Below are 14,206 nucleotides of genomic sequence, written 5' to 3'. Positions count from 1 at the left end.
GTGTGAACAAGGCCTAAAGTCACTACTCTGCTGTTAACTGTTTTTCTTGCTGGAGACTCTGACATGAGGAAATAAAAAGCCTTGTTTCTGCCAAGATGGCTACCTCCACAAAGAGACATAGTGCAGAACAAGATATTGTAAGTCTGCAATATGGATCATCTGCAGGGAGACCATAGGCAATGCTGGTGAATAGTCCTTTGCGCCCTGTCTGCCTTTTTTTGGGCACAGCTTCCAGGGTTCCTTTTTAATTGTTTACCTAACCCAAAAGCCCATTTGTAAGAGAGAAACTCTTATAGGCATTTGTATGATAAACTTGGAATATCATTCTACTATCCAGTGGCGTAACAACCGGGGGTGTAGCAGGGGCGCGGGCACCGGGCGAAAAGTGAAGGGGGGGGCGCCAGTCTAATGTTAGGTACTGAAAGTGCTCCTAATTAAGTTCTGTTTCGCGCTGAAAGCTAAAGCCACCATAACCAATTAAAAGTGACTAAATCAATGCACTATGCACCCTCATTAGAAAATGACCCGATAGGTGATCAGAGCTTTCAGTTTTAGGTCAATGACTTCCAGCTAAAAAGTCTCATCTGCCTATTAGATTTAATTCTAAATTAGTGACTTATCTAACAGCGTGAAGAATCCTTGTTAAAAGAAATGGCAACCTCACTGTCTCATCAAGGAACAAAGAGTCATGATGATGCTATGTTTCTCTAAGACTGGGAAACAGCTGTACACCATGTGAGAATTAAAGGGCTATGAGAGGACAATGGCCAGGATCACAATGTCCCATCATACACAGAACTTTAGATTCACTTGCTATTCTGTTTTTCAATTAATAAGATAATGGTACTAATTTGCAGGGCTGAGGTTGAAATTCAGATGAAGTCAGACAGACAGGTGCCTCCTATGAGATAATGCATACTGAAACACTACAAGACCGACAGCTGCCCTTCCGATCGAGTCATTCCCATAAGAGTCTTGGCTTAACATCTAGATTCGTATCTAGGGAAATAATTATTTAATTATGGGCATATTCTAGCTGCCTTTAAATATAATACAGTGTCATGTAAGTGTGTAACCTAATCAGCCATTTAAAGACCATTAATGTTTTCCCTTCTACGTAACTCATAATAGTTCAACCAAATATAGTTTGGTTCATTTAGTGATTTAGAAGGAGTATTGTTCCAACCAGGCAACACAGTGGGTAAGTGCTAATATTCAAAAATCAACTCCCACATATGACACATTTGTTGTAAAGAGAATGTTCTCCTTTTGGATTTTCTTCCTAGGTGCTCTGGTTTCTTCTCTCATTCAAAAAACATACTGGTAGGTTAATTGGCATTTGACTAAATTTTTTAAGCAGGGCAAAAGGGGACAACTGCATAAACCATTAATCAATATGTGATCCTATATGGGCATCTCTTATCTAAATCTCAAACTATGCATTATTTCCGTTACAGAAATCCCAATATAAGATATCAAGGTCCCGAACTCTAACAACTAGTACCTTTATTAATTCATTAATACTTAATAAATCAATTATTATCAAGTTAAGCTTAATTAATATTTTTAACAACATACACTCAGGGATTTGTATAGACAGTTCAACCACACTTGTGGACAGATCAGAGTTCATATATTTATTGTAATTCCTATATATATTTTTAAGGATTTATATTAAGTGTGACAATTTATTAAATATAAGAACAGCAATAATGAATTTCTTTACAGCCGGGGCACCAATATAATGTTCTGACATACTGTACAGGCAGTCCCCGGGTTACATACAAGATAGGGACTTTAGGTTTGTACTTGAATTTGTATGTAAGTCGGAACAGGTAAATTTTTTAAGTGTAACTCCAGCCAAAATTTTATTTTTTTAGTTTTGGATAGCTTAGGGAAGGGTCACGGTTCTTTTGCTGTCTGTTCCTGTTGTTAAGAAGATTATAATATAATTCAAATTTTTTTTTATTTAAAATGACATACCAAAAAAAAGTTTTTTCTATTTTTCATTTTATTTTATAAACTTTATTTTTTATTATTTGTTTGCATTTTTAATTTGTATTTATGTAACTTTTTCTTTACTTTGTTTAAATTTTTTCTGTCTTTTATAATCTAATTTGATTTTTTTAAAACTTTTTATTTTGTATTTTAATGCTGGGAGCCATAGCCAGCCTGCTTTTGGATATTTCAAATTGCAATAGCCAATAGCATGCTGGCTATTGCATCTGCCCACTGCCTGCTGTCAATCAGCAGAGGAGGGGCCTGAAGCAGAAAGTCCTCTCAGGTCCCCCCATGCTGATTGAAGAGTAGGCAGGGGGACGGGGCAGAGGAGCCGCGGCCAGACCAGGAGACCGGAGGATCGTCCGGACCGGGGAAGCCGACGGAACGGCTGAAGAGGAAGCCGGCACATCAACGGAAGTACGTGGGGCATCGGTGGTATGCAGCGGTCGGTGTCCCCGCTGCCTCTGCCAACACAGGCGCAGAGAGCAGCGGGGATTTGAAAGGACACAGGCCGCTGCAGCCACAGTTCTCCTAAATGTACCGGCGGCTGCCGGTACATTTAGGAGAACTGTGGACCCCGTTCGTAATTACCGATTGTCCGTAAGTCGGACGTCTGTAACCCGAGGACTGCCTGTATATGTGTTATGATTCACTGCACATATAGTAAGAGCCTAAGCAGGGTATAAGAGATGAATTTCACTTGTTTGTATATGTCTGTAGTTTTGTTGATAGTATTCATTAAGCTACAATAAAGGTACTTTTTAGAGTTCAGGACCTTGATATCGTATATTGGGATTTCACTATGGGGAATAATGTGTAATTTGACAGCTCCATGACACCTTGGGCTCAGAAGAATGGAGATGAATGATGCTGGCTGTCATTTAACCCAGAAGACCAAGGGCATCTTGTCCCTTGGGAAAATAAGTATTGAGGGGGCAGCTCCAGACTGAAGGTGTTAGGGAACCCAAAAAAACAGACAGAAACTAAAGTTCAGGTTAAAAATGAAAGTAGTTTATTGAAAATAACAATAAACAAAAATGTCAAAAAACAATGAAAAAAGTCCAGGACGTTGTCGATGCCAAGTCAGAGGTCAGATGCCAAAGCGGGTAGTCAGCTGAACCAGGTCACGGAACACTGAGAGGAGAATACATGGAAACAATAGCCAGAGTCAAGAACCAGGAGATCAGTCAGACAGAACCAGGGTCATACACAGAGAACAGGAACAACAGGAGAGCACTTGGTAGATCTAAACACACGCAAGAGTGGAGATTAAATGGACAAGCTGATGGTTAAATAGTGAACTGGTGTTGCATCAGCACTCTGAGACCGGAATTTGTCAAGAGTTTGCTAGTAGTTGCAGGACGGTGATGTTTACAGGTTTGGTCATAAGAGTGCGCCAAAGAGGAACAAACAGTGTCAGACATACTGCAAACAAGGCATGCTGCAACCAACTGGAAGAGGAAGGGTTAGAAACCCTGACAGAAGGTGAGTATTGCTCTTTTTTATTTTTCAGTGGGCTATTTACTTTATGACTGGAATTCATTTTTAAAGATGCTGGTTCTGAGACTGTCATTGCGATCATGGCTTCATGATCTTGTGAGCCTAGAAGCATGCTGCCAGTGAAGTCTGAAGTCCCATCCTCCATACTTTTTGGGGTCAGTAACTCAGTCTGGCAAAGTTAGGTTTGAGACGACCACCCTGGAGCCTGCCACGTAAAAAGTTAGCAATGGCAGCTTCCCTTTAATAAGTAACCAAAAGTTTCCATGCATGGCTACCTTACTCTCTTGACAGCTAATAAAATATTTTCTCTTTCTACCACAGTCCTTTACATTTCAAGCCCATCCTTCTCCAGTTTTTTGTAGAACAATACCCTTTATAAGTTTGTTAAATATGATGGATTCTATTACTAGCTAGAATCATGAGCATACTATTTAAAATGGATGCAGGTTGGTGAAAAATAAAGTTGTGCTAGTAAATTATAACATCTGGGTGTCAGCCAGTTTTCAGAATTGTTATTGTCACTGTATACATAGCACCATTATAAAGTAATTAGCCTCTAAACCCCTGGTGCCCAAAATGCAGCCTGTGTGCAGCCTGGCATATTCTGGGCTTGGTCTACCACCTGTTGGGCTCCTGTAAACTTTGCAGCACTACATTGGGGTGCCAGGGGCTGAAATTAAAAGCACTACTGTCAGGCACTGTCACCCTCCCCCGCCAACAGTGCAAGTATAGTCCTCGTTGGGGAGGTAGCGGTGCAGGAGTGTGTGATCAGGTAAGGTAAAATTTCACTGCTGATGCACTGACCATCATGTTTCGGGGGTGGGGATTACAAAGGCTCTGCACTGCCCACCAATGTGGGAGGGTGTAAAAAACCCACAGCACTGACCACCAATCTGGGGATAGAAGGGGGGGAGGTAAACAAAACTTTGCCACAGACCACCAAGGGGGGAGGGATGTGGTGGACACGGCTGCTAAACACAAGTACGGGGGGGGTGATGATTACAGCACTGCCAATGACCACCAATGTCCAGGGGTTTAATGGTACTGCCACTGTCACCATTGCTGGGGTTTATTGTTGCAGTCACCAACGCTAATAGTGAAGCATTTTTGCGGTCACTGACATCAATGCAGGGGATTATTATTGCGTACACTGACATCGATTTTATTGCGGCTGCTGATAACAATAATGACTGCAACTTTCTCATCAGTGTGCATCGCAAAACTTTGCAAAAGATGCCGCAGGGGCAATAACTGTCACAGTTCAGCTGCAGACTTGCAGCTGAGCTGTTACTTGTAGTTCTACAAGTATATACATACCTCTTACACCTGGTTCTGCAGGCATGCAGAGCTGTGCTGGTGCTTGTAGTCCTTCAGGCATGTGCTCTGAACTTGACTCACACTTGCACCTGTCTGGCAGCTTTAGGCGTCAGCCGACCTCTCCTGCTGTTTCTTATACAGCTTCTCAGCCAATCAGTGCAGTCCGCGTGTGGCAAATCCTGTGGATCCTCCTTCTTCCAGTCTCTATTTAAACTCAGGGCAGCGAACAGCACGGGGCCCGAGCAACACTTTCCCAAGCTAGTTGCCGAGCCCCCATTTGTGATTTACTCTGAGTTCCTGGAAGTTTTCCTGTGTACCGAACCTTTGGTTTGTCCTTGGAAATCCCTGTCTACAGGCTGCCCTGTGCTTCGCTTTTGTCCTTGGAAATCCCTGTCTACAGGCTGCCCTGTGCTTCGCTTTTGTCCTTGGAAATCCCTGTCTACAGGCTGCCCTGTGCTTTGCTTTTGTCCTTGGAAATCCCTGTCTACAGTTTACTTGTAGTTCTACAAGTATATACATACCTCTTACACCTGGTTCTGCAGGCATGCAGAGCTGTGCTGGTGCTTGTAGTCCTTCAGGCATGTGCTCTGAACTTGACTCACACTTGCACCTGTCTGGCAGCTTTAGGCGTCAGCCGACCTCTCCTGCTGTTTCTTATACAGCTTCTCAGCCAATCAGTGCAGTCCGCGTGTGGCAAATCCTGTGGATCCTCCTTCTTCCAGTCTCTATTTAAACTCAGGGCAGCGAACAGCACGGGGCCCGAGCAACACTTTCCCAAGCTAGTTGCCGAGCCCCCATTTGTGATTTACTCTGAGTTCCTGGAAGTTTTCCTGTGTACCGAACCTTTGGTTTGTCCTTGGAAATCCCTGTCTACAGGCTGCCCTGTGCTTCGCTTTTGTCCTTGGAAATCCCTGTCTACAGGCTGCCCTGTGCTTTGCTTTTGTCCTTGGAAATCCCTGTCTACAGTCTACCCTGTGCTTCGCTTTGTCCCTGGAAGTCTTCAGCCTGTCCCTAACCTTTGATTCGTACCCTGTACCTGTTAGGTGAGTTGGGTGGACCTAGGGATTGTGACCTGGGGTCAGCACGCAGCCAAGCCCATCTCCATCATCAGGAGCTCTGGCGAATACCGGCTGGCCCTTAGATTCCACATCCTGGGGGACCCCATGCCACCTACTCAGCATCCCATGCCACCTGCTCAGCATTGCAGCACCCTGCCTTATATTTGAACTTCTAGCTTAAGCTGACTTCCACTGCCACATTCAGTTCCCCTGCTCTGTTTCCTGCTTGTACTCCAGCTCTGGCAGTTGTCAGCCTACACTGCTTGGATCCTTTTCTCTAAGTGTCCCTGCCAGTGTAGTGGAAAGGGTCCACGTACCTGACTCCAGTTCATACCCGTGAGTCCCGATCCGTGACAACAAATTTTTTTAGGCGTTGAGTTGCGCTACAGCACATTCATTTCTAATGGACTGCCCTACTCTATGCAATGCACCTCAATTCATTAAAACATACTGCTATTTGAGGGCTGCACCTAAAGCCCACTATAGCTCTCAAGTTGACCACCAATACCCTAAACTGTTTGACTGTACTAAACAGCCTACAAATGAAGAAGACACTATATGGTACAATTTGTTTTTAAAATGTTTTGATTCCACATATGGGCAAGCTTCATTTTGAGCAGCCTCACATGTTTTTTACATAAACCTGCCATGCCTAGCCCTTAAACTGACCCACATCCATAGGTATTCATATACCTGTTAGATCCAGCGAACTGGTAACAAAAATGTGAATAATTTTCCATGTTCCTGTTATTTGGTGCACTTTAATAGAAATGAAGCATCTGTTTTCTTAGAAGTGTCTCTAATATTAGCTTTCTGGGGCTGGTAACCAAGGCATTGAATCACAAATGACAAGTGGTAATGTCTGGAGGCTTGTTTTTCCTTTGCTTGTGTTTCTACAATGATAATTACTTTGTGTAGTGAGATCATCTTTCTTTCTGAAAAACCTTTAAGTGCTGACATAGCTTTAAAATGTGTATGGCCCAATTTGATTTGAGTTATAAGTGCCTCAAGTTATTAGTTTGGGTCATTGCAGGGATTTACTCTGATAAAAACCCAGGGGGTTAGAGTGACTAAGGATTCAGAAGTAATTAAGGGGATATTGTCACCTTGTAAAAATGTGTACCTTGTTCACATAGCACCCATATTAGAAAGCTATTCACAATAAGGTCATTACAAATGATACAATGACAGGGAAAGAGGTTTAACTGTCACATTTTAAAACAGTTCCTTACTGTAACAGCTGTAAAAAGAACTGGTTCTAGCAAACTCAGTTGATGGCTAGTTGTGCTCCTAAATGCACAAAATGAATACAAAATAAAATTGTAGCTTGCTGATTCAGCGAACCTATGTACAGTTAAGGTTTGTGATCTCTGTATTGTTGGGGAGATTCCCCTTCAGTTCATGCAACATAGAAACAACAGGAAGACAGGAACAACATAGAACAAGAAGTAATATTTGTAAGTGAGAGGAAATCTCCTCAGTTTTCAAATAAACAGGTCTTCCCATTGGAACAAATGTCCAGCACATCTAAGGTTACAGACGTTGCAATTATTAAGGTCTTGTAATTACTAAGGACTAAGGTAAGTTGCAATAACAATATTGTGCAGAAGCAAAAGTATAAAACAAAAAGAAAACCACTGACATTTCAGAGACACTGTGGCTTCCTTTGTTAAGGTAACAAAAAATATGGAAGCTCAGCACATACAAATACATACTGTAACAAGGACACTCCACTGAAGACCGGAGGTGCAAGTACAATGCAGTTTATTTGCTTTCAAAACGATAGATAACACGAAATGCAACATAAATAGCTTGCTGTAGCATAACAGATAGGGGCTCACCAATCCTCGAGTTGTCACGTACACTCAAGGTGTCCCAGTCTTTTAACAAGTCTCTCTCGCAGCACTGCTGCTCCGGCCTCAATCTTTAGGGCCACTGTCTGGTTCCTCCAGACAACGGCAATAACATGCCAATCCTCTCAATATGGTTCACAAACCCGCAGCTCCCTGCTGCACTGGCCTCCACACTGACTCCGGGGTGGAGCTCTCCTGACTCACAGGTGGGGCCCTGAACACATCCCAGCACACACTTCATGAGGGATGTACACAGGTGCACAATCAGGTGCTGGTCACCACCAAAGCATGGACCCAGGAATGGAGATTTCTTCCCACCCAGAGCTCTAAGAAATCTCCTGGCTCCAGGATCCCAACTATGATCCAGAAAACCCAGAAAGAACTGAAAAGGCAGTTCTCTCCTGGTACCAGTAATGTCTTCCTGGAGCCACTCAGCCCCTCTGGCTGAGAACCCTGGGTGACTTTGAGGCCACCTAACACCGTGGTATTGCCTCACAATGCCACAATACCCTTACCACTAATTAAAGCACAACCCATCTGTGAGCCTAGGGATTTCCTTATGCTGAATCCAGTCACCTGCATTAACAAATATTCAAGTGGCATGCTTAGGGTGCCAGGGCACCGCTCTCCAAATTACAGATCACACTCACTATACAAAATAGCCTAGATGCTGAGCTAGCCAGCCCTAAACTTATCTGAGAGCAAAAGCACTTCCCAGATACCAGTATGAGCACACTATACCCTGCAATCTGGATGTAGAGTGGTTTGTACTCCAGCATCAGAAAATGTCATGAACATGCACGTGCATGTTACTTCCAGAAACATAGAAATGACATCAGGTTGGCACTTAAGTGCAACCATATGCTAAAACCAAACAATCAACATAAACTGGTTGCAGTACATTTTGTTGATTTTCAGCATCAGATTCATGAATTGAGGGTAACGGTGATTGACCGAATCCCCAGTTCTAACAGAGGTGGTGAGAGAAACAAAACTCTGTTGCAAAATAAATATTTTTGGAAATATTTCCTGCAGATGGTGGCACTGGGTGGCCTTACCACAATCATGTGACTCCTTTGCCTTTTACCTGAGACATACCGTAGTTACAGTGTTCTGACATTTTTTGCAGTACCCATAAATTATAGATGAGATAGTATTTTTTTCTTTATTTATATCATTAAGAAAATAATACACTGCTGGTGCATTACAATCTACTAATAGAGAAAACAAATATATATCACACACGTAATGGAATACGTAAAAGAGATTTCAGCATCATAAGGCACATATAGCAAATGCAACCATTAAGCAACTCAATATTAAGACACTCAGAAAGGTGTCAAAGGTTACTCAATGCAAAACCATTGACAGCTCAAAACTAGTTCTCAGAAATTATGCTCACCATCTGAAGGAGCTTCATGGCCATTATATAATAGATCCAGTTCCATAAAAGAGGTATGAGTAACAAAGAAAAAGAAGAGAAAAGGCATCGGAGGGAGAGTGGAGCTGAGGTAGAGGGGCAGTGTAGTCAAAGGGGGAGGGGGGAAAGGGAGCAAAGAAAGAATTGAAGTTTAAAGAGAAGTGGAAAAATCTGGAAGCATCAAAAGAAGCAAGATAATACTCCCATCCAGTTTGTCTACCACATAAATATCCCACCTACACCAGGACAATTACACACTACACAGAGGAGCAGGGTCTCGTATTCAGAGGTAGAGGGAAACTCAATCCAATAAAGAAATCCTCCATTTTCTTAGTTTCATTTACTTCATGAAGCCACAAGGTAATAGAAGTCTGCTTCCACAATTGTAAGATGCAGTTCCTACCTGTGTTGATCAAATGTGGAAGAACCAATTTCCTGTAAGTTTTCTCAGTGTACTATTAAGTAGAAAAAAATGACTTCTTGTGAGCATAGTAGAGTATTCTATCCCTCTGTTCCAGGGTGAAGTGAATCTGAAGATCCTGTTCTCAACTTCCAAGATAAGAAGGGACAAAGTCTATGGAAGGAGAGTTTAACATGCTATACATTAAGGAGACCATATGCCTGAGAGGTCCCTGCCTACAACACTCTTTTTCAAATGGTATCAATGAGCAGACAAACTCAGGGGCAAGAAAGAGAAAGGTCGCATTCACCGATTTCAAGATGTTGTAACATAACCAGGGATCGCTTGAAGGAGATAGAACAACCATGGTAGAATAGACATCTTTAGAATACTGCATCTCCCAAACCACAAAAAAACTACCCATATGCCACTTCGTAAGATCTTGTACAGTCTTCCAAAGAAGGGAAGCATAGTATTTTTTGTCCTTGTTGGACTACTATGCTTTGAATTGTTTTCTTATTATTTTTGTAACTTATGTTCTGTTGAGCCTGGCAATTCCCATGTGGGATCCCCTTTATTCCCTTCCTTTATTTTGATTTTTCCCTACTTTACTTCCTTTTTTGTTTTACCCTTTTTTTAGTAGAATTTGTCGAATTTGAAGTGGTTGAATGCAACCCTCCCTTCCAGTCTGTGGAAAGGATAAGGATGCTCAGGATTGACCCCTTCTAGTGCTGGAGTGCAAACTAGTTTCCACCTATTGCAGGGTGTAGTTTACTCATTCTGATATTTGGGAATTGCTTTTGCTCTCAGATGAGTTTAAAGGCATTCTCAGCTAGCTCAGTATTCAGTCTTTTTTTGTGTACTAAACATGATCTGTATTTGGGAGAGCGGTGCCTCCTTGAGAAAGAAGGGCACATAATCCCCAAACTGTTGGTGTTTTTATTTTTGTTTTGTTTTTCATCTGTTTCTGCACAATGTTATTGCAACCTAGACCTTAGTAAATTACAAGGTCTGTAACCTTAGGTGTGATGGACCTCCTACTGGAGTTAAAGATGAAGGTGCAGGGTGCATTTGTATCAAGTTATAATCACCTGACAGTGATTTTAACACTTCCACACTCTATCTAAAGCAAAAATATATTTTCGATATTGAAACACTTAAGGCTGCATGCAGTGTCCACCTATTTGGGCAGTTAAAGGGTTTCTAAACCCTCCGGTTTTTTTGGCCTATATCTACTGCTAGCAAGCAGTAGATATATGCAAAAAGTTGTTTGTTTTTTTTAAAAACCCCGCTTTAACAGCGGTTTAAACTTACCCCGTTTTTGCCACGCACTCCCGCGCCGAGAATCAGGAACTGCTCGGGCGGCTGCAAAGCATCCTGGGGCAGGCGCATGCACAGTTCGGATTTTTGGCCAGGAGACGAGTAGAGACGCAAGGTAAGTCTATGGACGCGTGCACCCGCATGCAGACACTGCGGGATCAGAAGTGCCAGCAAGGACAGAGGAGTCAGCGCTGGATCGGAGAGCCGCCGCACCGCTGAAGGGACAGATGAAAACATCAGGAAAGAAGAGGAATATCGGATTAAGATACATCATTTAAGGTAAGTGCTAACATTAACATTGGGGGGAGGGGAAAAAAATGTTGACTTTAATGTCACTTTAAGGACACCGAGCATACAGCATTTGTCCAACAAAAGGTGGATGGGTGAATACCATATGCCAGGCCTCAAAATTTCCACTCGCCCCCTCGCAATTGGTGAGTGAAAATTGCGGGGGGGTGTGGAATGTCAGCAATGGTGCCTCGCCGGCGGGACTAGGGATGGGACACTACCGCCGCGGCGATCGCTCACTGGCTTCTGTTTTCTCTTCTCTTTCTCGCCTGCTGCAGCTACAGAGCGGCCGAGCCCGAGAAGGAGAAGAGAGAACAGAAGCGGACGCTTGCCGCGGCGGTAGTGTTCCATCTAGAGCCGGAGCTAGCTCTCTGCGCTCCCTCTCTTTCGTCGCGGCCACTTCAGCTCCACTCAGAGGCGGCTCTGATTACACCCGTTATCGCTCCCTCTCTCTCTTTTTATCAGAGAGGTTTGGGGGCAATTGCCACCCTGCCCACGGGCCCAGTCCGCCCCTGGGTCAGACTAATCCAGCACATTATTAATCTTAGTGCCCCACTCAATATGACCGCAAGCGAGGGGCATACTGAGTGGGGCAACTTAGATTAATAATGCCCGAAAGATGTGGACTGGGAGGGGGGCCTCTTTAAGACTGCGGTGGCGGGGAGAAGAGAACAAAAAGCTCCACTGCCATCGTCTGTGCCCTCTTCGATTGGGCTCCTCGGTGACCACAGCAGTTTCCTCCGCCCACCTCAGCTGCCATTGGTGGGAGAGGAAGACTGCCGAACCGCTGTTGGCCGGCTCCTGCTGCACGGGAGAGAGAGCATCTGGAGCCGGCTGGAAGTGCAGGCAACCTCGCTGCTCCCCCACCATCACCAGGAGAAGAGGTCAAAGCAACTGTAAGTCCCTGTACTTTCTTTGTGACCTCTGCAGTGTGTTACATACTGACCGCTGACCTGTGTACTGATCTCTGTACTGTGCGTCACATCCTGACCTCTGTACTGCGCGTCACATTGCTGACCTCTGCACTGCGCGTCACATTGCTGACCTCTGCACTGCGCGTCACATTGCTGACCTCTGCACTGCGCGTCACATTGCTGACCTCTAATGACAAATTGCCATTCAGTACAAGCGCTTTTGGGGTCTCAGAAGTACCCCTTCATCAGGCTCAGAATGAGCCTGATGAAGGGATAATTCATAGACCCCGAAAGCACTGTACTGAATGGCAATTTGTCATTAAAGGACTTTTTGCTGTAAATATTGTGGTGTGCTGGTGACAATTTTTACTACTTCTATATTGCTCACGGTGCCATCCGTGGTCGCTACAAGCACCCACCTGCTTTGCAGGTTTACTACTTTTCCGGTAAGGCTGGTTTTCTATTATATAACATTGCTGAGCTCTGTACTGCGTGTCACATTGCTGACCTCTGCACTGCCGTCACATTGCTGGCCTCTGCACTGCGCGTCACACAGCTGGCCTCTGTATTCTGCATTGCACCACTGACTTCTGTACTGTGCATTGTTACTGATCTTTATACTCTGCGTCACACCGCTGACCTGGCGGAGTTAAGGCCGGGGCAGGGTAGGGGTTAGGTGGGGCAACTGGTGGCGAGTAACTTTTCAGGCCTGGCTAGTAGCTTAGGACTTGAGATTTTGAGCCCTGCCATATGCTATAGTCATTCTGCTGCTATAATCAGTTTTTTTATGTGCCGATCAAAGGATATTTCTTTGAACTGCACATGACATCAGTTCAAGCCTGACACATAAATACAACTTTTTAAAATTAAATGTGTTCCTATTTAACCCAGTTTTAACCTTTAGTTAACCCTAATCAGTCCTCTTAAGTATTTTTCACTTAGAATTATTTAACATTACATTTTACATTTTTTATTAAACTTTTATAGATGAAGTTCAATAATTTTAGAGATCCACATATTTGTATGTTTAATCTCATCTGTAAAAGGCATATTTTCCTACTGAGATGATGTGCACTGCCACATGTTCCAGTCACAGAGTTGAAGGAAGTAAATCAAGATGGATCCATCTGCCCATAGTGAAAACACATTTATTCCTCATGTATTGACATGTTTTATAGGGGCCTTAATGTTATTGGAGATGTGATGCACACTTGTTGGTATCTTAAGTATATTTAGCTGATTTGTTATGGTGTTTTTTTTCTACATAATAAGATTTTATTAAACTTTGGCAAAATAATAAAAAACAAAAAAACAAAACAAGAACACACAGAAGGCGAATACAGCAAAAGGAAATAACCATGGTCTCCAACCAGAAGTAGCATCCACCCCTCAGCGGGCGACCCACATGAAACCCCAGGTCATAAAATAGTTTGCTTCTCGCAGATATTATAAAAAACAACAAAATAGGAATACCGGACAAGGTAATAACCCATCCGGTAACAACAAAACAAAAGACAAACAATAAAAAAAAAAAAGGAAAAACAGACCTACAGCATAACAAGACAGACAAAAAAACAACGGAGCTTGAAAGGAAAAGGGAAAAGAAACAAGAGACGAGACACACAGAAGAGCAAAGCAAAGGCAAGCCGAAAACCATGACCAGAAACCCATTCCGTACCCAATATAAGTCAGTAGAGCGGACAGGGCGACCATCTTTCCTTTTGATTATTTTATTAATTTTTTTCTTTTAGTGTTGCATATAAAAAGGTAAAAAGGTTTATTTAAAAAATAAGCCTTTTTCATTTGAGAATAACTTTGCTATCCTTTGTACCAGAATTATTGTTTTCCTTATAAACAAGACAAGTTACAGAATAAAATGTGTACTTTTTATGTACAGTGACACTACTTGTTATAAAATTATTACTGGTAAAACTAGAAAAAATATTTTTAAACATTTTTGGTTTGCCAGTAGTTTGCATAAAATTATTTTTGGTGGACAATGCATTACGTCAGTACCAAAAGTATTGACAATGTTTTTGCCAAATCAGTAGACCCATAGCACAAATGTAAATATTGCTCTGGTCCATGAGAGGTATACAGGAGCAAAAGTTGAACTGGTCAAATATGATTTTCCC

This window comes from Nanorana parkeri, unplaced genomic scaffold (genome assembly GCF_000935625.1).
Source record: "Nanorana parkeri isolate BGI_ZX_2015 unplaced genomic scaffold, ASM93562v1 scaffold61, whole genome shotgun sequence".
Lineage (NCBI taxonomy): Eukaryota > Metazoa > Chordata > Amphibia > Anura > Dicroglossidae > Nanorana > Nanorana parkeri.
The sequence above is the reverse complement of the archived record's forward strand: the minus strand, read 5'-3'. Positions refer to the sequence as shown.